A 26,274-nucleotide genomic window follows, 5' to 3' on the forward strand; every position below is an offset into this window, starting at 1 on the left:
AAAAAACTACAAATAGAACTACCATACGACCCAGCAATCCCACTACTGGGCATATACCCTGAGAAAACCATAGGTCAAAAAGAGTCATGTACCAAAATGTTCATTGCAGCTCTATTTACAATAGCCAGGACATGGAAGCAACCTACATGTCCATCGACAGATGAATGGATAAAGAAGATGTGGCACATATATACAATGGAATATTACTCAGCCATAAAAAGAAATGAAATGGAGGTATTTGTAATGAGGTGGATGGAGTTAGAGTCTGTCATACAGAGTGAAGTAAGTCAGAAAGAGAAAAACAAATACAGTATGCTAACACATATATACGGAATCTAAGGGAAAAAAAAAAAAAAAAAAAAAGGCCATGAAGAACCTAGTGGCAAGACGGGAATAAAGACACAGACCTACTAGAGAATGGACTTGAGGATATGGGGAGGGGGTGGGGTGAGATGTGACAGGGTAAGAGAGTGTCATGGACATATATACACTACCAAATGTAAAATAGATAACTAGTGGGAAGCAGCCGCATAGCACAGGGAGATCAGCTCGGTGCTTTGTGACCACCTAGAGGGATGGGATGGGGAGGGTGGGAGGGAGGGAGATGCAAGAGGGAAGAGAAATGGGAACATATTGTATATGTATAACTGATTCACTTTGTTATAAAGCAGAAGCTAACACACCATTGTAAGGCAATTATACTTCAATAAAGATGTTAAAAAAAAAAAAAAAAAGAATGAAAGGGAAGAAATTTATAAATTGAGACTGCTTTTTGGTTAACATTGTTTCAGTTTGTTGGCTCATTGGTTAGTGGTTTCATTTGGTGGGGGGGGGTATTTCAGCGGTATATTGATGTTATTCTGGATATATGAATGCTAACACTGGAGAAGTATCTTTTAATAATAAATGATACACAAGCTCCAGTGAACCTAAATCAAATTTGAAAGCAAAATACTGGACTCACGTGTAAAGCAAAGATAAATCAGTACCTGGTATATATTGGCAAACATGCAGGTCACAATATGACAACAAAAGATGGTGGGTTTAATTTTTTTGTGAAATGGAAAATGCGTATTTTAAATAGTGAAACAAAAAGACTTACCAAAGATTCACTTAATGTGTATATACACACATGAACAAGCAAACACACACACACACACACACACACACCACTCCCTCCTCAAATTTAAAATGTGCATCTATTAATTATATGCAAAATTGCATCAATTTGTCTTCATGGAATAAAGTTAATGCTCTTTTAGAACTTTTTTTTCATAGTTTTAGCTGTGTTTTAATTTACTTTCAGCTTCCCTAACACTGATTCACCATGGATTCTCAACGCAGCTTAAAGTATATCCACTGAGTGTATTTCACATTTCAGACACTTAGTATGCTTTACATTTTCACAGTAAATGCAAAATATTCATTCAACCAGGTAAGTCAAGATATATAGGGACTAAAATACATTTAAGAAAAGATCAGGGTGCAAATTATTAGAAGAGATAATAATTTTTTCTGTGATTTGGAAAAAAAATCCTTGATATTCAAAACATGTAAATGCTAAAATTAGAAGTGTATAAAATATTTTCATTTTCTAAAGTCAAAGGCCCAAAATGCAGAAAACAAAATGACTGTATTATACTTTGGCCAGCCTCAACAAAACAGCAGTAATAAATTAAAAATAAAAGCAAAACTAAAATGCTAAACATCCTCAAAGCTTATAGAAGCCATCATGTAACATAAATTGCCATAAACTCTGCTTGATACTCTAAAAATTGTAACTTGATTATTAGGTCAATACTGATTTTCAGCAAATAACCTTTCAAGAAATTGGTCATTTGGAATATTGGCTTTTTGAGGATTTATATTTTTCTCCCCCAGAAATCTGACTTAACAATCAAATTGTTACTTTCTCTCACCATGCTTTAGCCACACTAACACATGTCCATCCCTTCAACACATGCTCCTTCCATAAAGTAGTCCTTTTGGATATTATTCCATTTGGTTAAACACTCTTTCACTCCTTCTTATTTGCCTAATGAAATCCTAATTATTGTCAACCATATGTCAGGTCCAGAAAACATTACCTCAACCTCACAGTAGATGATACAACCTTATACCTAAGCTGTAGTTACACATTTATTGGTTTCATATTTGACTGATTTTGATAGACTGAATTATTTTTCAACAAATATTTATTATCATTCCCCTTGATGCAGAGTATATTTCCCTGCTATACTGATGTTGAGATTGGTCATGTGAATCCTTTAACTAATGGAATACGCGCTAGCCTGAGCCAAGACCTTAAGAAGCACTATTGGTTTCTGCTTGCTGTCTTGCTATTGCTCTTTTGCTTTTGCTATGAAAAGAATGTGAACTGGATAGCCAGAGAATGAGAAATGTTTGGAGCCAAACTGCCTCCAATCTGCATCCTGCAGTCAAGTTCAGCACAGTCAAAGCTAACCCAGAGGCTGTGCATGAAAAAAAATAATGATTTGATTTTAAATCGGTCAGTTTAGGGGTGAATTGTTATATAGCATTATTGTGACAATTGCCAACTACTACAATGACTATTTCCGAAACTATACTGAAATAATTCTTCAGTAAATGAATAAACACATAAAAAATAGAAATAACATAAATTGGTTTCCATAGCCTAATGGTTAAATAAAACATGGTTCATTCTTTTGAAGGTAACTGTACATTAACTAAAGATTCTGTTTTCAATTTTAACTTTTAGTACCTGTTCTAACAAAATAATAACATTTTGGGAAAATAATACAGCTCATTATAAAAAGTCAGTCTATATACAGAATTCCAAAGACATTTTTCAAATCATCCAAAATGAATTATTCACACACACACAATTATTAATATTCTGGAGGAGTATGTATATCAATAGATAAGTAAATACAAAGATAAAAATAATTTTATAAATAATGGGGTCACATTATATACGTTATTTTAAAATTAAAACATTATAACTGCATTTGAATTGAGCAGAAAGAAATATTTTGAAGTAAAACTGAAGGAAATGCTAAACCCCATAAGAATATTATCTCTTAAAAATAAAATCTCTATTTAGAAAAAATAGTTTAAAAATTAAGAGGATTAAATCATGTCTTCATATTATATATTTCAAATGTAGACAGTATATATTTACTTTATGAATTATTAGATAATTGACGTTCTCACAGTTATCAAAAATTTTCCCCATCTCAATTTTTTAATTAGCCTCACAAATGTCGAGGTTTATTGCATTTCCATTCTATTTTGTAACCAGTTTCCCCATAGTTGTTTAGACTTAAATTTAATGTTCACTACTAGTCCTCTTTCTTAGATGTCATTACTGACGTCTTTATTTAAATTCATCTCTCATCTCAATTTTCTTTAAAAGGGAGTCATGAATGCATTATTACATGAGTCTTTCAGGATTAAGAATGTTTATCAGTTGTTTATGAACTTGAATGATACATTGGCTTAAAATAATTTTATTCTGTGAGTTATATTTTCATTCAAACATATCCTAATTGTCTTATGTCACTGGGTATTTCTGCTTAAAAATCTAAAGCCAACTGAACATTTTTCCTCTTCACAGGGTTCTAGATTTTTTGCTTAAAGAATCCTTTGTTTTTACTTGAATTATAATAATGTTCATAGAATATATCAGAATTTTTGATGGCTTTTTTCTGAATCAACATTTCTTGGAATTAATTTTGCTTTTTGATATGCAGATTTAGTTGTCTTTTCATTTCAAGGATTTTTTTCATACTATTACTTTGAGCTCTACAAATTTTTAATGAGATAGGAAACGGCTTATATTAAAACTGTAGATAAAAAATTGAGGTTATAAAACTGATGTGAGAGAAAAGACACTTATTTACACAGGAGAAAAAACAAAAAGCAAAAAGATTGTGTAGAAATACACACTAAAATGATTCAATGTTTATACTGGATTGGCATGGATGATTTGTGTTTACATCTCCCTCCTCCATAACACACGTATTTTGTTTGTTTTGTTTTAGATAATGAGCTTTTGAGGTTTCAAACAAACACGAAAGAGAACAAAAGTTATAGCCAGACTGGCTGGAGGTCAAAATTCAGCTCAAGTTTTTATAAAATTATCTTGGGAAATTTTCCTAGTTTCTCTGAGATTCAGTTTGCTCACCGGAAAGTTGAGGTTAGAAAGAACTGTTCCATAGTCATAGGAATTAAGTGGGATAAAGTAAAGCACTCAGTATCAACAAATAATAAATAACCAATAAAATGCCTCATATATATTGTCTTTTCAATAACTCCATTGCTACCACCTTAGTCCAAGCCACCTTCATCTATTTCTTGCCTACCCATATGACTTCACTAAGTCATTCTCCATACAGCGATAATGGGGAAGAGAAGTTCATGCAGGGATATATACTAGGCTGTGAGTAATTTTTCTAATGTTGCAGAATAGAGTGTGTGAGTGAGGTTGTTTAGCTTTTATGTTTTCACTGTCAACTGAAATCATCAAGGCCGGTTCATCCACAATGAACCATTAAGAGAAGAAAGGCTGATAAACAGTGAAGATGAAAAGGGGTGTGGGAGGGTGTGGAGAGAGGAGGCCGACTGATGCAGATCTATGTATACTCTGGCAGATTTACTTAGCAGGTAATGGTATATAACAAGACACAAAATCACCAGTGTTCCATGTGGAACAATAAAAGTAGAGTGAGCCTGAAGGCTGTACAATCTGTCTAGCAAACATTGTGCATGTCTGGAAAGGAGGTGCTCCACATGGAAGGACACAGTTAAGCCATATTTACAGGAAGCACTCTATCAGTGTGACAGGGTGTAATGAGGAGTCTGACTCCATGTTTTGTTGTTGTTTTTACTTCTGACAGCTTTTAAGCCACTCAAAAGCACTGTGCTAAACAAAAGAAGCCAGATACAAAAGACTTCATATTGTATGATTCCATTTACATGAAATGCCTAGGGAAGACAAAACTATAAAGAAGAAAACCAGAACAGTGCTTGCCTGGAGCTGGGAATGGGAACATAGAGTGACTGCAAAGGGGCACAAGGGAACTTTTTGGATCATGGAAGTGTTCTAGAACTGGACTGTGGTCATGGTTGCAAAACTGCATACATTTACTGAAAAATCATTGAGCAGGACATCTATAGTAAGTGAAATGTATGTTATGGAAATTATACCTCAATTAAAAAAATGAACTAGCAGAAAAAAAGAGATCTACAAAATGCAACCTCCTTTCATATTGTTAGATTCAAAAGACATGAAACTACATTTTAATAGTCTAAAAATGTAAACAAAAATAGGAAAATGACACAACTGTATACATTGTTTATTGACTATATGCATATAATTAATACAGAAAGTTGCTATTACACCCTGATTTTTAGAGTGATTCCCCATATTAAGTGATTACTTATATTAAATGGACACTTTAATAAATACTGTATTTTTCAATATTAAAAAATTTTAACATGACAAATGCATGTGCTTTTTGTTTTTTAACTCATCTAGATTAGGTTGACAATAATGCTACTAAAATTGGGTTATGCAACCTAAACTGTTTTTATGTTTTACTTTATTAGCACTCATGGTAGCAAAAGCCAGCCTTAGTAGCAAAAGCCAGTCTTAAAAGTTATATTAAAAAAAAAAAAAAAAAAAAAAAGTTATATTGACTAGAAGGAAAGAAGATATTTTAAAGCCACAGTGAGAAACTCAGAACATTTATTTTTACTTTCTTTCTAAAATAAGAAAGATGTTGCCTCATAACTTTAAAACTTTCATTATAATTTTAAACTGAATTTAAAATAATCTTCATAAATTTATTATTTATTTTCAAACTCTATCTTCAATCCTTCACCAGTAGTCCGTCCAACTATTTACTTTATAATGTAAAAGTTAAATTTAGTGCTCGCTTTGGCAGCACATATACTAAAATTGGAACGATACAGAGATTAGCATTGCCCCTGCGCAAGGCTGACACGCAAATTTGTGAAGCGTTCCACATTTCTGTTATAAAGCAGAAACTAACGCACCATTGCAGAGCAATTATACTCCAATAAAGATGTTTTTTAAAAAAGTTAAATTTAAATTAATTTAAATTATCTATCAATAATAAAAATGGTTACATAAATTACCTATCAAGATTTTTGACTGAAAATAAAATTCAAATGTATAAGGGGTTTTATGATAACTTTATCTCCTATTTCATTTGGCAATTGTTAAATTATGGAATATGCAATAATATATGGAGAAATTCTGTTTTAACTTTCTAACTTTTGTTGATAATCCTTATATTTTTACTCATTTTATTTATACACCTATGACAAATTAAACTTAAGATACTATACACTGAAGCACAGTCTTAGTGAGCTCAACTAGTACGCATGTCTGGCTACTTTGACTCATCACATGGGCACAATAACATCCAAACTGGTCTGTACAATCCTGTTCACTAATGCTTGTTAACTTATCACAGGCTTGGATGTTGCATCGTCAATTCCTATAAGTTTCTAAAAGCATACTCACAATTTCTGTACTCATCTCTGTATGAATCATTAAGCCACCATTTGCAGAGCAGCACTAGTTCACATGCTACCCTTTGAGTTGCAGTGACATAAAGATATAATTATAAAAGTAATCATTAGAAGAAAATCTCTGGAGAAATATAAAATAACCTAGAATTCTCTGACATAAATTGTACCAGTGTTTTCTTAGGTCAGTCTCCCAAGGCAATAGAAATAAAAACAAAAATAAACAAATGGGACCTAATCAAACTTACAAGCTTTTGCACAGCAAAGGAAACCGTAAGAAACAAAGAAAAGACAACCTAAGGAATGGGAGAAAATATTTGTAAATGATGCACCCAACAAGTGTTTAATTTCCAAAATACAGCAACAGCTCATACAACTCAACAACAACAAAAATACAAATAACCCAACTGAAAAATGGGCAGAAGACCTTAATAGACATTTCTCCAAAGAAGACATACAGATGGCCAGTAGGCACATGAGAAGATGCTCAACATCACTAATTATTAGAGAAATGCAAATCAAAACTACAATAAGGTACCACCTCACACTGGTCAGAATGGCCATGATTAAAAAGACTACAAATAACAAATGCTGGAGAGGGTGTGGAGAAAAGGAAACCCTCCTACACTGTTGGTGGGAATGTAAGTTGGTACAGCCACTATGGAAAACAGTATGGAGGTTCCTCAGAAAATGAAAAATAGAACTACCATATGATCCAGCAATCCCACTCCTGGGCATATACCCAGACAAAACTATAATTAAAAAGATACATGCATCCCTATGTTCATAGCAGCACTATTCACAATAGCCAAGACATGGAAACAACCGAAATGTCCATCTAAAGATGAATGGATAAAGAAGATGTGATACATATATACAATGGAATACTACTCAGCCATGAAAAAGAACGAAATAATGCCATTTGCAGCAACATGGCTGCAACTAGAGACTATCATACTAAGTGAAGAAAGTCAGGAAGAGAAAGACAAATACCATATGATTTCACTTATATGTAGAATCTAAAATATGACACAAATGAACCTATCTACAAAATAGAAACAGACTCACCGACATAGAGAACAGACTTGTTGCCACGGGGGAGGTGGGGAGGGAGAGGGATGGACTGGGAGTTTGTGGTTATTAGACGCAAACTATTACACTTAGAATAGATAAACAACAAGGTCCTACTGTATCTCACAGGGAACTATATCCAGTCTCCTGGGGTTAACCATAATGGAAAAGAATATAAAAAAAGAATATATATATGTGTATAACTGAGTCATTTTGCTGTACAGCAGAAATTAGCACAACACTGTAAATCAACTATACTTCAATAAAAATAAAATAAAATAACGTAGAGACAAAAATATGTTCCTTGGAATGAAAGACTCAAAAAGAAGCAATACACTCAGAAAGTATTACATAAAATATGTTTCTGGGACTAGAAATACTTATATCAGTAAGTGTAAATAGAGAAAAATGTTTCCTTAAAATGAAAAAAATTCTCAGAGTGCATCACACAGTATGTATAAACATAGATGCAAAATGATAAAAATAAAAATATGAACAGTCACATAAGATAATTACAATGTTTAAAAAGGTTGAAGTAGAAGAAAAAGAGACCAAAAAAAAAAAAGGTAGTTCCTATTGCTAAAGAGCACCATCAGTAGTCAGTTCTAGAATTTAAAAATATCTATGCACCAAATAACATAGCATCAATATTCTTACACAAAAACATCAGGAAATTAAAAAAGAAATAAGAAAAAGAAGTATTTTTTCAGTATGTGACACATCATATGAACAAAATTAAGAAATATGTAAATGCCCAAACAGTGTACTCAGTAAGTTAAATCTGAAAACTAAGAATATAACTACTTTTCAGCTTCCCCAAGATCATTTGTAAAAATAGCCATATAGTAAGCCTCACAAAACTCTCCATAAACTTCAAAATAAAAATAATACAAACAATATCCTCCGAGCATAATTCAATTAAAGTAGAAATTAGTAACACCCAACATAAACAAGCATACAAGAAATGTTTTGAAGTCCCTCTTAATCAGTTATTAAGACAAAGGAAATATATAGACATACAAATATTTTACATACATAATATATGTCTGTATATATGTATATAAATATACAAACATATATATGAAAGGATAACAGGAAACATCCAAGGATAAAGATTACAATGATTTGCAAATACTATCGGATTTCTTAGATAAACCAAGAAAATCAATATTATTATTACTACACCTAGTACCACTACCACTAATAATAACAATAATAGATACTATTACAAATAACAATAAGAATATACATTATAAAAAATAAAGAATCTAATAATGTGACATTTACGATTTGCAAATACATAAAAATCAACAGAAAATATGATTAAAAACTGTCTAAAATGACTGCAAAACATAATTCAGATAAAATAATAAAAGACATACCTTACTCTTGGATAGGAACACTCAAAATTAGAAAACTGTCAATGCTTCATGAGTTAATCAATAAATGTAATTCAATATCCCCCAAATATCAGAATCTATTATTTATATATTAATCTTTATATCTGACTTTTTTTTAACTAGAGGGTCAATTCAAAAGTAGTTCTGGAAAAATATACATACTAGAAGAGCCAAGAAAATCTGACAAGGCAATAAGGGTCTAGCTTTACCAGATATTAAATATTATTCAGTATGAATAAATAAATGTGGTATTGGTTCATGGAAGGACTGAAATTTCAAAGGAATAAAATAGAAATCCAGAGATAGTACTCTATACATCTGGGATTTTAGAATATGATAAAACTGACATTTCAAATTTATAGTATTAAAAATTAATCATTCTGCAAATGGTTTTGGGACCACTGGCTGGCTATCTGGGGGGGGGGGAGGGAAATGGATTCCTATATCACACTTGATTACAAGTTAAAGTTCAGATTATTAAACCCCAAACCCAAACCCCAAACAGAAGCCATAAAATAAAGATTAGTAGATTTAGTGCATTAAAAAAAAATGTGTGGCTGGAAAAAAAATAAGCAAAGTGAAAAGAAATACATGACACACTTGGAAGAAACATACATAGCTATATCACAGACACTCAGTAAATTATCTCAGTATATAATACTTCCACCAAATCAGTAAGAAAAAGACAAATAGCCCAATAGAAATGTGGGAAAAGCATAGGAAGAGAGTTCACAGAAATGGAAAAGCAATTAGCCTAAAAATATGAAAAGATACTCTAACTCACTTATAAAAAAGGGAAATACAAAATAAAGCCACAATGAGGTAACATTGTTAAAAAGTCAATTAGGTAAGAAAAGAAGCAATTAAAAAAAATTATGTTGTAAAAAGTGTGGGAAAAAAGTACCCTTGCAGTTTTCTGGTAGAAATGCAAATTTGTACAGCAACTGTGAAGAACAATTTGATATCATCTACTAAAGCTTTATTTGCATACGTCTTTGTTCCAGCAATTCAATTTCTAGGAGTATATCAATATATACTCATATATATGCTCTGTTGAATATTTTATTTTTTACTTTTTATAATTAATTTTTTTGGAGTATAGTTGATTTACAATGTTGTGTTAGTTTCTGCTGTACAGCAAAGTGAAACAGTTATACATATATATATATCCACCCTTTTTTAGATTCTACTCCCATATAGATCATTACATCTGTTGTATATTTTCAAGCATGCACTGTAGCCTTGTGTATAATAATAAAATATGGGAAATAATTTTCATCAAAGGGGACTGAGTAAATAATTATGGTACACATATATGATGGAGTATCATGTAGCTGTAAAAAAAATATTAAGCAGCTCTATACATGCTGAAATTGATCATCTCCAAGACAACTTGTTTTATTTTACTTCTTTTTTTTTTTTTTCCCAACAAACAGATATATAGTCACTATACTCCAAAACTTGAAATTACAAATTATTTTCAAGCACACTTGGAACATTTTTAAAACTGACCATATTGTGCTATAAGGCAAATTTTAACAAATTTCAAAGTATTAAAATTATACAAAGTGTGTTTCTTGACTTGTAGTTAAGCTACAAATCAGTAACAAAAAAGTAACTAGAAGTTATGAAATACACTACTTCTAAGTAACCCCCCAAAAAACAAATCACAATTGGAGTCAGAAAATAATTTGAACTGAATGATAATAAAAATATTACATACCAAAACTTGGATGTGACTAAAGCTGTGCTTACAGGAAAATGTATAGTCTATTTTTTTTTTAAGGTAACAGTAGTGTTTTGTTTTTTTTTAAATTGAACACATCTATAAACCTAATAAATAGGTATTCTCTATTTTTTTTTATACAGTAGGTTCTTATTAGTTATCAGTTTTATACACATCAGTGTATACATGTCAATCCCAATCTCCCAATTCATCACACCACCACCCACACCCCCCCGCCACTTTCCCCCCTTGGTGTCCATACGTTTGTTCTCTACATCTGTGTCTCAGCTTCTGCCCTGCAAACCAGTTCATCTGTACCATTTTTCTAGGTTCCACATATATGTGTTAATATACGATATTTGTTTTTCTTTCTGACTTACTTCACTCTGTATGACAGTCTCTAGATCCATCCACGTCTCAACAACTGACCCAATTTGCAGATCAATTTGTATATTATACAACCTGAGTATGTGTGTGTGTGGTGGGGGAAGTGTTATATATGTTTGTAACTATAATGGAATATCTGGAAATCTCTGGAAAATGTCACATGGTTGTTGCTAATCAATAGGACTGAGTGGCTGGAGGACAGGCAACTAACTTTCAGCTTTATAATTTTTTTCTGAGTTTTGAATTTTGTGACATTGCCTCTATTACCTGCTCAAACAAATAAAGTTAAACAAAGCAAAACAAAAAGAATGAAATATATTTCTAAGTGCAGGATTGGAACTATCTCCAAGATGTATGAAAACGTAACAGAGTACAAAACACTGTCTCTAATGCAAGTGTGCATCTATGTTTAAATTAAACATAGGTGTACATTTACTTGCTTGCATTTGTGTAAAACATTTCTAGAATGATATACTCAAACTGTTGCAAGGATTACCTCTAGGAGAGAGTCTGGTAGACTGAGGCCAGCTGTGGGAAGATGACTTGCTTTTAATTTTTTCATTTTGTTACTGTTTTAATTATTTCTTATGGACATATTACTTTTCAAAAGAAACAAAAATAAATATTCTCTAAAAATCCCTCAATTTTATCTCTTTCTTATATCTTTTTTTTTTTTCTTCCTAACAAAGCTTTACCTATAATACTCCAATATACAGGTCTTTCTATCTCATTATCCCCCCCCTTTTTTTTTTCATTCTAATATGTGCTTTATTTTTTCGGATGGAGATTTTGGTGCTAAAGTAGGACAATGACTCCTTTGTAACTCTATAGCAAAGGAAAGGTTTACTTTTTTTACTTTTTTCTTTTTTTTTGGCACAAAATTTTGTATTACTATTGATTGTCTAATTGGCAACATTCAAATGTAGTTGATATTACATAATAAGATATGTGTATTTTCATGTAGATTAAGACAAATTTAATTAAAAATAAAATGTCTCCAGAACAAACTACCAAAAAAGAATATAGTAGGTAGTTAACTTTGTTCAAAAGCACCTTATGATCATTACAAAAAGAACATCAAAGTAAATCCAAAATAATTTTAAATTTTAACATGTATCACTTGGTGTGCTAAATTCACAATCACAATCAAATTAAGGTAGACAAAAGATCATTGGCCTTAACTATTTTGAAATCGGTGTGTTTATCACTTACTTCTCAAAGTCAAACAAAATAATAAATTATGTTACCAAAATAATTCAAATTTTGATGGGAAATACCATTGTTCCAGATGGAACCATATTTCTCATAAAGTAAGGATAAGCTCTATGCCTGCGTGGTACATGTATACATACAAGTAAATTAATCAGATTCAAGCAGGCAGGAAATCATTTCTATGGCTTGTTTTAATATATTTGGCAAATTTACACTCTATGTCGTGATTTACTGTCATAAATGGGGTTAATATGATTGCATACTTCAGTGTCATCACAGTATAAATTAAAAACCAGCCCTATCAGGTTGCTCGACCATCCAAACACAAGTAAAAGCATCATGGTTGCACTGACCTTCTGACTTCATCTATTTTAATGAAATAATTGTTACTATTTCACAATATTCCTAAATTATTTAGTAATAGTTTTAAATGGCAATTGTTTCATTCCTATATAATTATATTTCTTTGCCAAGGTACTTTTCCCACTTTTAACTTCTTAAAATGATATTCTACAGAGCTTCAGTGCTTAGCATATGAAAAAAAAAGTGCCTCTCATCTCAAATGAGTTTTTATGCTTATCTTTTTTGAAAAGGAGAAAGGACTATTTACTGGCTGTAATATTCACAAACCAGGCATAACTGCTAGTTGAAATATTTACTTTCTGATCCAGGACCAGTTTGTTAGTGATAAATCTTGCTATGGTTGGCAAAATAAACTTTGTTTTAAAGTTTGATTTATTCAGAACAGTCTTAAAATGCAATGGTTTATCATGCCATTTAAAAATTCCTCCAGGTTAAAAAAACTGTAAGTTCTAATACTTTTCAGCAGACTAGGAGTTTGGAAATCTACTTCTGCTATTCGTCTAAAAGATAGAACAATATAAAATATGCAACTACAGAAAACAGTAAATAATAAAAGAACAAAGAAATGCATAGAGAAATAAAGTGTTCGCAGCTAGTAGACATTACTGTGGAGGAGCCATATCCACAAAAGAAAACTCCATGGGATGCTGCACTTCTTACACATCAACTTTCCAAAATGGGAAAACCAATCAAGCCCCTAATCAGGATGAACAATTATTTTACTGTTATTATAGGCAATATAATTTAAAATATATTCAAAGTGATCTGAAAATCACTGCTGTGTGTTCACAAACATGTGTGCAAACTTTCCATAGTCAAATTGTCTCACAGACTCTTTATACCCTATCGTCTCCTCCTTCCTCATCCCTTTCTGCACTCCCATATTCAGCATAGAGTTGTCCCAAAGTCTCCTTGATGTGAAGACTCTTCTCAGATACCCTCACAGCTAATTCTCACTTCAATATGTGCTCAAATGTCACCTCATCTGGGAGGACTTTCCTAATCCACCTATTAGCTGCACTTTCATCTCTCACTCTATTATGCTTTAGTTTTCTTCTTAATATTTGTCATAACCTCCTAGATAGATTAGGTAGGTAGGTAGGTAGGTAGGTAGGTAGATAGATAGACAGACAGACAGACAGACAGACAGACAGACAGACAGATAGATAGATAGATAGATATTTTGTCTCCTTACCCCTCCCTCCCAGAATACAGTTCCATGAGACCATGTATGCTTTTTTTCCACTCTGGTATTTTTAGTACCTAAACAGTATCTGACAAATAAAAGACGATCCAAACACTGTCTCAATTTAATGAATAGGATACTGAGTAGAATTTGTCCAACAAATTATTGGAGAATAGTTGAAGACAAGGGATTTAAACAACCCCAAACAACTAAACTTATTTTTTCTTTCCTTTTTTTTAATTGAAGTATATTTGACTTACAGTATTATAATAGTTTCAGGCGTACAACATAGTGATTCAATATTTTTATAGATAATGCACCAGTTATTAGAATATTATTGACTATATTCCCTGTGCTGTACATTATATCCCCGTGACTTACTTATTTTATAGCTGGTAGTTTGTACTTCTTAACCTCCTTCATCTACTTCACCAACCCTCTATCCACCTCCCCTCTGGCAACCACTAGTTTGTTCTCTTTATCTGTGAGTCTGTTTCTGTTTTGTTACATTTGTTTTATTTTTTAGATTCCACATATAAGTGAAAACATACAGTTTTTGTCTTTCTCTGTTTGAAAGCTAAGTTTCACTCAGCATAAAACCCTCTAGGTCCATCCATGTTGTTGCAAATTGCAAGGTTTCATTCTTTTATTATGGCTGAGTAATATCCCATCCTGCATATATACCACATCTTCTTTATCCATTTATCTGTCAATGGACACTTAGTTTGCTTTTACATCTACACTATCTTAAATAATGCTGCAGTGAACACTGGGGTGCATATATCTTTTGAAATTAGTGTTTCAGTTTTCTTTGGATAAATATCCAAGAGTGAAATTGCTAGAACATATGGTAGTTCTATTTTTAATTTTTATGAGGAAACTCCATACTCTTTTCCATAATGGCTGCACTAATTTACATTTCCACCAACAGTGCACACGAGTTCCCTTTGCTCCACATTCTTGCCAACACTTGTTATTTGTTGTCTTTTTGATGGCAGCCATTCAGACAGGTGTGAGGTAATATTTCATTGTGGTTTTGATTTGCATTTCCCTGATTATGAGTGATGTTGAGCATCTTTTCATGTGCCTGTTGGCCACCCGTATGTCTTCTTTGGAAAAATGTCTATTCATAGCCTCTGGCTATTTTTGAATTGAACTGTTTGTATTTTGGATATTAATCCCTTATCAGACATATCATTTACAAATATATTCTCTCATTCAGTAGCCTGCCTTTTTGTTTTATCAGTGGTTTCCCTCACTGTGCAAAACTTTTTTTTACTTCGATGTAGTCCCATTTGCTTATTTTTGCTTTTGTTTCCCTTGACTAAGGAGACAGATCCAAAAATACTGCTACTACTGATGTCAAAGAGTGTACTGCCTATGTTTTCTTCTAGGAGTTTTATAATTTCAGGTCTTACATTTAAGTCTTTAATCCATTTGAGTTTATTTTTGTATATGGTGGGAGAAAAGTCTAGTCTTCTACAGGTAGCTGTCTGTTTTTCCCCACCGCTACTTACTGAAGAGACTTTCTTTCATTATATATTCTTGCCTCTTTGTTGTAGATTAATTGACCATATGGGCATGTGTTTTTTTTCCTGGACTCACTATTCTGTTCCATTGATCTATGTGTCCGTTTTTGTGCCAATACCACACTGTTTTGTTTACTTATTTTTTCATTGAGAGTTTAAGGTGTTATCCCAGAAGTGTAACTCATAATGGGAACTCTGACAGGCAGGGAGTGGTAGGTTTATGATTTTTGATTGAGACAATATGCCAATTAAATAAGTAGATCTTTCTCTATTCCTTTTGATGATTGATGACCTAGTTTGACATAAATCATTATAAGAAAACTTTCATAGCATTGATGCAATGATTAAATTAGTTTCTGTATTCTGTATTAGAACAGTATCAATAATAGAGAGTAAAAGCATATAAGACTTTTAGATCCTGGGAACCTGCCAACCATATAAGGAAGGCGATAGAATCCAATGTGATATAGTGGTTAAGAGAGGAACCTGGAGTCTCTGCTCCTTTCAAAATTTAGGTCTGCCACTTAGTAGTTATAGAATCTTAGGACCAACTTAGTTAACTTCTGTTAACTACTTTCCTCATCTATAACCAGAGTATTTACTTCATAAAGTTATAGTAAGGATTCAATTTTTTTAAAAAAATCAACATAAGGCACTTACCACTGCTTAGCACACAGCAAGGGCTAAATGTGAGTTATTAAGTTTGTTTCTTAAGGTCAGGGAATGTGTCTTTTTTTTCAGCAAATAATTAATGAATGACATACAGGTCTTACTCATTGAATATTTCACAGGTGCCTGCTTATCACATAACTTTTCATAGACACTAAACACATAGAAAAATAAAAATGTACAGTTTTTTTTATTCCTAGACTGAGCGCACCCAAAGATGAAAGATGGGGGGGGTCTATCTTTTTATTGCTCTATTCTTAGCATCTGACACAATGTCTGGCCCATGGTAGATACTCAATAAATATTGTTGGATCAATGAATGAATGATGAGCCCTTAAACTTAACTCCTAATATTTTCACAATTAAATCTTCTGTTAACTACATTCTTCTTTCTTAACTCCCCTTTTCTTTTAGATAAGTTCCAACTCATGTAGAGCTGTGTTTCAGCCAAAAAAAGTATATGTTTCTCCCTCAAGAGAACAGCAGTTTGGCTCCTATGTCCTAAAAGCCACTAAAATAGTTGGGATTTTTCTTGCCCTTTAGAATACCCTTCACAATTCCTAAGTTTCTACCTGACAACTATGTCCTTTCCCAACGTCTTAATTCTCCACAAAAATATGACAAAACATAGTTGGCCTTTTTTTGGACGGGGCATTTTTTTATCCCTCTAATTTTGTGTCTCCCATAAGAAGCATCCATTACTACCAGAATATGGCACAAGTCAATATAATTGGGTACGTATCATTATGAGTCATCTAGGAATTGTAACTTCTCATAAAGTGCACCCTCTTATATAGTAACTAGAACAACATGGAGTTTACTATCACTGGCCTTAAGAACAGAGCTTCTATCCTCTTAGACTTCGCATCCCTAGGAAATGATTTAGTCCCTAACATATATCTGGAGTTCGTAAGTGATTGTTGACTGTTGAATCACTACTTCAAAATGCCAGACAAATATAAAATAAGAAGGAAATTTTCTGTAATTTTATTAGAATAAATCTGAAAAGGATATACTTTTGAATGACAATGCTAGAAAGAATAGGAAGAATGAAATGTACATAAAAGAGTATCCCTGATTTCTCAATGAAGTGAGATGAACAATCTTAAAAACTTTTTAATTTCTAGGAAATAGGAGTTATTAATAGTTTTGTACTCTAATCTAAATCATAAGAGGAATCGATTTTGAGGTTCAAGACGAAGTTGATAACTCAAGATCAAACTTTGTTGCCTAAAACAATTTAAAAATATTGTAGTTCATTCACCTGTGACAAGAACTGAAAAAAGATGTATTGAAATGTTAATGTTCTTCTATTTCTTTTCGCTCTTTCCTGCCTTCACCCTCTTTCATCCCTTAAGAAAATGTACCTTTACCAGACCATTCTCCCAAAGTTCATATAGGGAGTTAAAGAATGAGTAGAAAGAGTCCTCTCTCATGTCTTGCTTCCAAGATGACCAAGAAAAGAAGGAACAATGGTCGTGCCCAAAGGGCCATGGCCATGTGCAGCCGATTCGCTGCACCAACTGTGCCTGATGCATGCCCAAGGACAAGGCCATTAAGAAGTTCGTCATTTGGAACATAGTAGAGGCCACAGCCCTCAGGGACATTTCTGAAGCGAGTGTTTTCAATGCCTATGTGTTTCCCAAGCTGTATGTGAAACTACATTACTTCGTGAGTTATGCCATTCACAACAAGATAGTCAGGAATTGTTCTCAGGAAGCCGGGAAGAACCAAACACCTTCACCCCAATTTAGATCGATGCGTGCTGCCCCACAAACTCCACCAAAGCCCATGTAAGGAGATAAGTCCTTAAAGACTGAAGAAACACTGTTCTCTGAAAAGACAATAAAATGGAAATAATACTTAAAAAAAAAATAAAGAATGAGTAGAAAGAAACATGACTAAAGAGGCAGGGAAAAAAATCAAGACATAAGAATCTTCATGAGTTAAAGTTCAGGCAATGTTTTTGGAGAGGAAGGGTGAAAGATTCTAAAAATAAGAGGCTTATAAGAACCTGTAGGCTGTAAACAAGGAGAGGAAAAAAGGAAGACTTCTGGAAGTATTTTTATGCGATAAACTTGATTAAAATTTAGAGTTATTTGAGAGATACAAGTTAAATTGTTATCACATAGTAATTACCTTTTTTACATACTAGTATTCTTGTTTTGTTTTAATAATGCTAAAACTGGGCCAGGTGGGTCCCTAAGGTGACAATTAGGAAAGTGCTTAATGGATTGGAAACATGAGTTACTAGAGAAAAAGGATTCTAACATTAGTTAATCATCAATTATTACATGTACTATTCTATTTGTAAAGGTTTTTTTTTTGTATTTAATGTTCACAGTCATACTGTGATTATAGGTAAGTAAACCAAGATTCAGAAAGACTAATTAGCCCAGACTAACAAGTAATGCATGTAAGATTCACACCCAGATATCTTATTCTGAATTTTATGAGCTACATCCTGCAACCTCTGTATAAGCCACAGAAATTGGTATGCCAATAAAACAAACTAATCACCAATCCCAATAAAATATAAAAAACAAAAATATTTGGATCATATTTGTTACAAATATTTGGAATGAAAATGCCACCTTTTCAATATAAGACTGAAAATGTTCTGTTGTTGAGAAGTTAACATATCAGTGTTTAGCAAAGTATTTCAGAAAATGCCTGTTTTGAGATAACTCCTTTCACAAATTAAATATCTGTTTGATACCACTCCCACTGTGCTAGCTCATGATGCAATTTACTATATTGTAATGTTACAGAAATAGTTTGTTTTGATTTATCTCCATACACCTGTGATTGATACAGAAAGAAGTTGCTATATTTAAAATTTCAGCTGGCTAGTAGAAAATGAATGGGCAAGCAGCTCTTTTCTTCATCTGCTTGCCTCTTGGCTAGCCTAATTAAATTTGTCTAGTCTGAAAATCTCCAGTAGTAAATGCTTTTGTTACTCTGAAACACTATAAACATTTTCACTGAAATGTTATTCAATTCATCATAATAGTGTCTTTGGGAGGTATCCCCCAAAATATAAATAAATTTTAAAATGTATTCTCAGCTCACAGATCACTGGATACATTATGGGTTCATATGATTTGTTTGTCTCTGCTATTTTCTGACATAATCATATCAATTTATACCATACAGACCATTAAAACACAATAAGAAAAGGTCAAGAGGTGAATTCTGTTTTGTGAACCTTTTATATGTAATAAGTCAATTTTGTTATCAAATGTGCAAATGATTAAGGAAACAAGACTATATGATGAAGAAAATCCAATATAAATGCAAAATGCTGATCTTGTATGCAGCTGATCAGATCTTGAAAAGGTAAACATTTACAGTTGTAAATTAATATTAAAATACCCTAGCATAATATAGCTGTTTATCTTGATTTGGGGGCACATAAGGAGAAAACTGGTTAAACCTAGAGGTAGTTAAACTCTGATGCAGTACTGGAAATATTTTTAAATAAAAATAATTTTCCTGTCTGAAATTGTTTCAACATGGTCTAAACCCACAAATATGTGTTCTGCCCCCACTGTGTGATATATGATATGATATATGATATATGATATGATATGATATACGGGCACAAGACAAGGCAAAAGGCAGAGACCCTGCCCACACAGAACTGCAATCTAATTGGTAGACTGCATAAAATAATTAATAAAAACCAAGGTGTAAAAACAAGGCAAATAAGTAAATATACATAAGAACTGAAAGGCAGGGATAATTACTGCTGTGAGAAGAGGGGAGGGTCTGACAGAATTTAAAATGGAAGTTGTGTATGATGAATGTATAAAAGGAGGAAAGATGGAATCTGTGTAAGGTAAAGATCATGTAAAACAGAATTAGGAAAATGCAGGACATAAGATAGTAACATGTCAGATATTGCTTGGAGTAGAGCATTTCTATACAAGAATATATAGAGATAAATTTTAACAAGTAGTTTAGGACCAAGCTGTAAAGATCTTTGAATGCCAGGTTAAAGAAGCATTATTTTTTCCTACAGTCAATGGGAAATTATATGGCCAAAGTGATGTTTTGCAAAGATTAATTTGATAAGACTTGCTATTGTATTGGGAAGTATAGGTGGGTAGGAAAGTTAAAAGGACAAAGAATAAGAAAAAAAAATACTATTTAGGAAATAGTGGTAAATACTGTAGTTTGGCTGTCTTAGCACGGATTCCAATTTCCTTTTTATTAGCATTCCTTAATTATAAAGTATGGTGAGCTAAAAAACATATCTTTCAAGACTCCTTTTCACGTAGGAGAAATAATGTGACGATACTGGCCAATGAGACAAGACTTCTCTTAGGCTATCTTGAAAATCCTTTGCCCTCCTGATATAATTGTCACTCTGTTTTCTTTATTATACCTCTTTTACTTTCCCGTTAGGAATGGAGACATAACGCCAGCTATGTTGTGACCTTATGTGAAAAAGTCCAAGAGAATGATAGAAACTTCAGCATGTAGATATTAATACATAGACACATAAAATTAACAAAATCAGCAATCATGTTACCTCTAGACTTCTTGTTATGTGATTTAAAATAATTAACTTCTATTTGGTTACACCACTGTAAAGTTGTAGTCGAACAAGCTGACATAGAAGCTATTAGAAATAATCCAGATGGGTCATGAAGAGCACCCAAAACCAAGTTATAGTGAAGGATAGGAAAATACCAGTGGGTTTTCCCATGGCTGATTAGATTATGGGAAGTTTTAATGAGAGGGAGTCCAAAATACATACAAAACCCCCTTACCTAGATTACCAGAAGAATAAAAATACTTTTAATAGAAACTGTATTTTCCTATCCTAAGGAAAGGCAGTAAAGTAGAACAACTTTTCAGGGTCTTTATAAGCCTATGATTTTATGATGAGACATCTATTAAATTTCTAACTGTAATTATACTGAATATTATGAAAGAAAGTTTAAGAAGCTATATTTCCTGCCCCTGAAGGACTTCAAAAGGACAGTATGAACACTAACACATTCACTGGACATATCATTACTTCCCAGTAATTAATTCTTTCTATTCTAATTCTTTGCATTTCCTCTGCCTCTACCAGAATCCAAGCCACTGTTACTCTCACCTGAGCAGCTTCAAAAGCTGCTAACTGATCTTGCAACACCCACTTGGACTGCCTTCCATGCAATCTGTTCTGCACAAACAGTCAATGTCATTATTTTGAAAAGCAAATCTAATTACATTACTCTGTTGCTTAAAACACTTAAAAGGCTTCCCCTTGCCCTCAAGGGACTAACTCTTTAACATGAATCTTAAGACTCCTTAAGATAAGTTAAAGTGCACATTAACTCTTAGGTCTTGGAGTTCCTATGTAACATCTCTTTGGCAGCATTTATCCCCCCATAAGAGCAAACACACTACAGACACAATTGAAATTACTTGTTCTTATGAATATCCGTATACATGAATTCACAGTTAGTCACTAAAGCATAATCTCTGCTCTGCTGGAGTTTGAAAGTTCCTATCAGTCTGGATTCTTATTTGTCTTAGTAAATAATGGATAGCTATTGCAATGATATAACAGAAAAACAAGAGCAAGAAAATAGGTGAACGAGTGTTACATGTAAATACTATAATAAGTAAAAAGTTATTCACTAAAAAAATATTCAGATGCTTATCTTGATATTAAAACTATTTTCAGATTATGGAAAAAGGAAGAACACTCCTCAATTAATTCTACAGAGCTAGCATAATCTTAATGCCAAAACCTGACAATGATGCTCCAAAATGAAAACTATAAACCAATTTCAACCATGAAAATAATTCTAAAAATTCTAAATAAAATATTAGCAAATGAAAACCAGAAGTGAATTTGAAGAGTAATACATCGTGACCAAGTGGAACTTCTCCCAGCAATGCAAGCAGGGTTCAATATGAGAAAATTTTCAATACAATTAGAAAATAAGTCAACCTCTTAAAGAAAACATGATTATATCAATAGATGAAACAATGATAGAACTCAGTACCTATTTATTTAAAAATCCGAGAAAAATCAGAACAGAAGTAAACTCTCTATACACAAAAGACTATTTACCTCAGATCAATAATAAATATCGTAATAAATTGTGAGATACTGGACCCACTGCCATTACAATCAAGAACAAGATAGGAATGCCATTATCAGCTCTATTATTGAATTTTAAGGATCTGACCAATGTAATAAAAGGACGTGAAAATATAAATATTTAACAGAGGAGGCAAAATTACCTTTACATGCAGGTAATATAATTGTATAATAAAACATCCAAGAAACTTTACAAAAATCTCTTAGAACTAAAAGAAACTTTGGTAAGGTGACAGAATGTAAGAAACAAATATACGAATATCAATAGCTTTAAAAAATTTATATCAGTAATAATAATCATCACTCAGAAATTTAAAAGGAAAAATTCAATGCACAATAGTGACAACACCTTAAAATATCCAGGAATAAATTTACCTCAAAAGGATCAGGATCCATGGAAAAGAAGTTACTGAATGGAATATATGTTGCTGAATAGAAAGACTCAACCTAATAAAAATGTAATTTCTTCCCCAGTTAAGATATAAATTACAAAAAGTATCCCATTTGGGTTTTATATGGGCCTGGGAAAAAATTAAAGTTAAATGAAAGGATAAATGTATTAAAAAAAAATTCCACCAAAAAAAAAAAAGACACCTTGTGGTCTGATCCCCAATTGCTCATTTCACAGACAGCTCCCTCTCTGAACTCTAGCTAGAGTGACTTTCTCTCAGGTCCTTAGAATAGTCTGCCCTCCTTCCTTTGTACCTTAGCTCATGCAGCTCCTTTGTAAAGATCTTCCTACCCACATCCTCCTATCTCACGTGCTTCTCCTTCAGCTCTCAGCTCAAAAATTTCTTCAGCAGACTTTTGTGGGACAAAACATATTAGTGAGGCTGCCATTGTGAGATTTCTGGGCCAGAAGCTTCTTAAAGAGAGAGTTCTGTAGCCACATAAATTAGAAACCCAATAGATGCTACACCCATCCTTGCAGATTTATAAAATTCACTAGCATAGAAATTATCTGAGTGCTCTGAATAAACACACCTTTTGTTTGATGCAATTTTGCATTTCTTGAACATTTTAAACTACAGATTCCTCCTGGGCCCCACTGCACCTCCTCAGCATCCTCTGGGACTAGTGTTGTATGGATCAGTGTCTATTGGTGGTCCCAACATCAGGCTCTAGAAAGGGAACCGTTCAAAGTTGGCCTCCTCCACCCCAAGTGTGACTCCCCCAGCCATCCTGCTATATGACAAGTGATTCTTGTGGTCTTATAATTGTCCTGAGGGCACTGCTGGGACATGGTGTTGTGGCATATATGAAAGGGCTGAGCAAAGTCCTGAAACATGTCTGGGAGTGTTCCAGCTGCTGAGAGTGCCTTCAGCCTTCAGGGCAAGATGTCTCCTGACTGTAGACTGGACAGCCAACTGGTACCAGCTGGAGATGTGGTGGTGAAAGCTGCATCTCGTGGGACGACTGGCTGGCCAGCTCCCATCATTCCTTTACATAGGCTTCTTCAGCATATCTTGGGTGGCGGCTCAACCCTTGGACCTGGCACTCTACCTTCCTTGGCATCTTCTCTCAGCCTCTCTCTGCTTGCATCATCCCCTTTTTCTCTCCACATCAAAAAGCCCCATCTCTTTTTTTGTCTTAATTATTTACTTTATTCTGAATTTGTACATTCTAAAAACAGCTGATTTATTAGGTTTTCTTTGTTTACAGATCAAGAGGTTTCATTAAAAAATCCATATTTCCAATATTTCTCAAAAAAAAAAATCAGAAGTTCTGACAACAGAAATTCTGTATTCCTACATGGTAGCTGCTCCACTTAAGATGGCATGAAGGCCCAATTTGTCCTAGTCTGCACCACTCCTTAACATCTCTCCATTATTAGCCAAAGTTAAAGGTCCACTTCCATTTATCACTGTGCTTGCTCTGCTGCTTTATTACAGTGAAAAATATTTCTGTGTTGCCATGCCTCTAGGTGGGAGGAAAAATGAAAGAAGCTAACACATCCTTGCTTTTCTTGTAACCAGACTTCCTTCCATATTCATGTTACCTGCCTAGTCCATGTTGGCTTTGGTCTGCTCTGCTGGAATCAGTGCTTTGTGAACTACACTTCAGAAAGGACACATTGGTCAGTGCTATAACACTGAGGCCATACGTAATCCCAACATTTTAACATATCCCCACTGAAATAGATCAAAGGGTCTCCACCCAGCATGCCATCTGTTATAGACCGAATTTTGTCCCCTCAAATTTATATGTTGAAGCCTCTTGACCTGTTTACTGACTTGTAAAAGAGAGGTAGTATTCCTGACTTCACAGGAATTAAGTATGATAACAAGAATCTGACAAGTAGTGGGTGTTTTATTAGTACAGAATTTGTTGGATTTATATATATTGAGAAGATATCTCAGAAATGCTTAAATAGGTATAGTGTTTCCACTATTTCCTTAAGGAGTGTTGACAAATAGATATTGTAGGAAGGCACTTGTATGAATGGATGATGGTGATGAGAATTAAGTAGAGGGTTTGATTTGCTACTTCCAAAAGCACAGCAGTATTATTTCAATTCAGCTTTGGACTAAGAAGACCCAAATGTTTGCCCCAAGTTTCCAGAAATACTTTGCTTTGTTAATGGAAATAAAACTTATGTCTTTCAATTTTTGGCAATTACTCTGTCTCTCTTAATCTAATTTATCTTCAATATTGTATACGGAAGATTCTTCTCAATGGGAAGTTGAACATCTGTATCAAATTGCAATGAAATGAAATTGTGTCCTGGCAGTTGTAGCTGTTGTTTTATCTTACTGAGAGCAGAGCAGAAGTTCCATTCTTTGAAAAGAAAATGTACCTGCGCACAGTTTTATTATAATTTCTTATTTTTAAAAAGCTTAATCCAATTTTTCAAAGCCATGTTCTATACTGCAGCTTTAAAACAGACAGAAAATCTGCACCTGGAATGCTTGTTAGCTCACATTTCACTGAACAATGTCCTTCTCACTGGTTGAAGAACAGAAGAAGGGACGTAGATTTGAAAGGTACACAGTGCACATCTGGCTGTTTCATGGTTGAATTAAAATGTGAATAAACCCACCCCATATGGTATCACTCACTAGCATTAGTTTAGGTGGACTTCTATAAAAAGTAAAATGTTAGGAAAGAGTAACTTGGCACTCCCATTGTATCAGTTACAGTACTATCAAAATCAGAAAGAAAATCTGCATCAATTTATATATAATCATATTTGTGCATTTGAATGCATTGCATATCTACAGGGACATATTAATTTGTTGAGAGCTTATCAGGTTCCAGTTTCTTCTTAGTTTTTGCTAAGTCAAACTCAAAATTAAAAACTAAAAGCAATTTAAAAATTCAACAGTGCTTCCATGGCACTTTGAATTAATGGGGTAGTTAGGAGAGGGAATTAATGGTGCCATTTTGCAATTCTTTGTAGGCAATGAACATATCCACTTGAAAGCAAAAAAGAAAATACAGTCTTGATAAAATAACCCTCCAGTCATTATTTGTTCCATCATCACTTTTTAGTTATGGCAGCTATACGTTAAATATAATAGTCATTTCTCTACTGTAGCAAGAGAGAAATTCGCAGATGTAGTGTGAGAGAAAGGGAGTCAAGAAGGGACCTAGAACCCCTCAATGCCTGTCCAAGCATCTCCCACAGGCACTCTATGCCCCAGTACACAGGGATATGCTTGGAGAACAAGGCTAGGCAATGCTCCACCTGGTTTAATCCAGGTCAGGATTTGGCAGGCAATGGCCTAGCTGGTATCCAAGACTGGGTTCCAGGGGCTTGCCTTTTCTCTGCATATTTCTTTGCAAATATATTGTGACAATAGGGAGAAGCTCAGGATTTGAGGCATGTGAGTTCCAACACACACACACACACACACACACACACACACACACACACACACAAATGTAGGATGCATTTTGATAATATCTAGCTGGAACTAGATATTTAAATTATGGGAGTCAGGACTAGGTCCTGTTCCCTGTGTATTCCGGCATTCAAACAGTACCTGCAACATGGTGGGCATGTAAACATAGTTTCTTATTATTTTGAAATCTATTTTTCTTGTTAAGAAGTGAAGATTGAATTAGAAGTCAAGTCACAA

General features: G+C 33.4%; 1 pseudogene across 1 annotated transcript; it reads left to right on the top strand.

Moving 5' to 3' along the window:
- The first annotated feature begins 5,674 nt into the window (after positions 1–5,674).
- LOC309656697 (small ribosomal subunit protein eS26 pseudogene) lies at positions 5,675–22,468 on the top strand (annotated as a pseudogene). The gene has a single exon. The product of its transcript is annotated as a small ribosomal subunit protein eS26 pseudogene (transcript).
- The last annotated feature ends 3,806 nt before the right edge of the window (positions 22,469–26,274 follow it).

The sequence above is a fragment of the Balaenoptera physalus genome (assembly GCF_965194825.1).
Source record: "Balaenoptera physalus genome assembly, chromosome: 3".
NCBI classification, from domain to species: domain Eukaryota; kingdom Metazoa; phylum Chordata; class Mammalia; order Artiodactyla; family Balaenopteridae; genus Balaenoptera; species Balaenoptera physalus.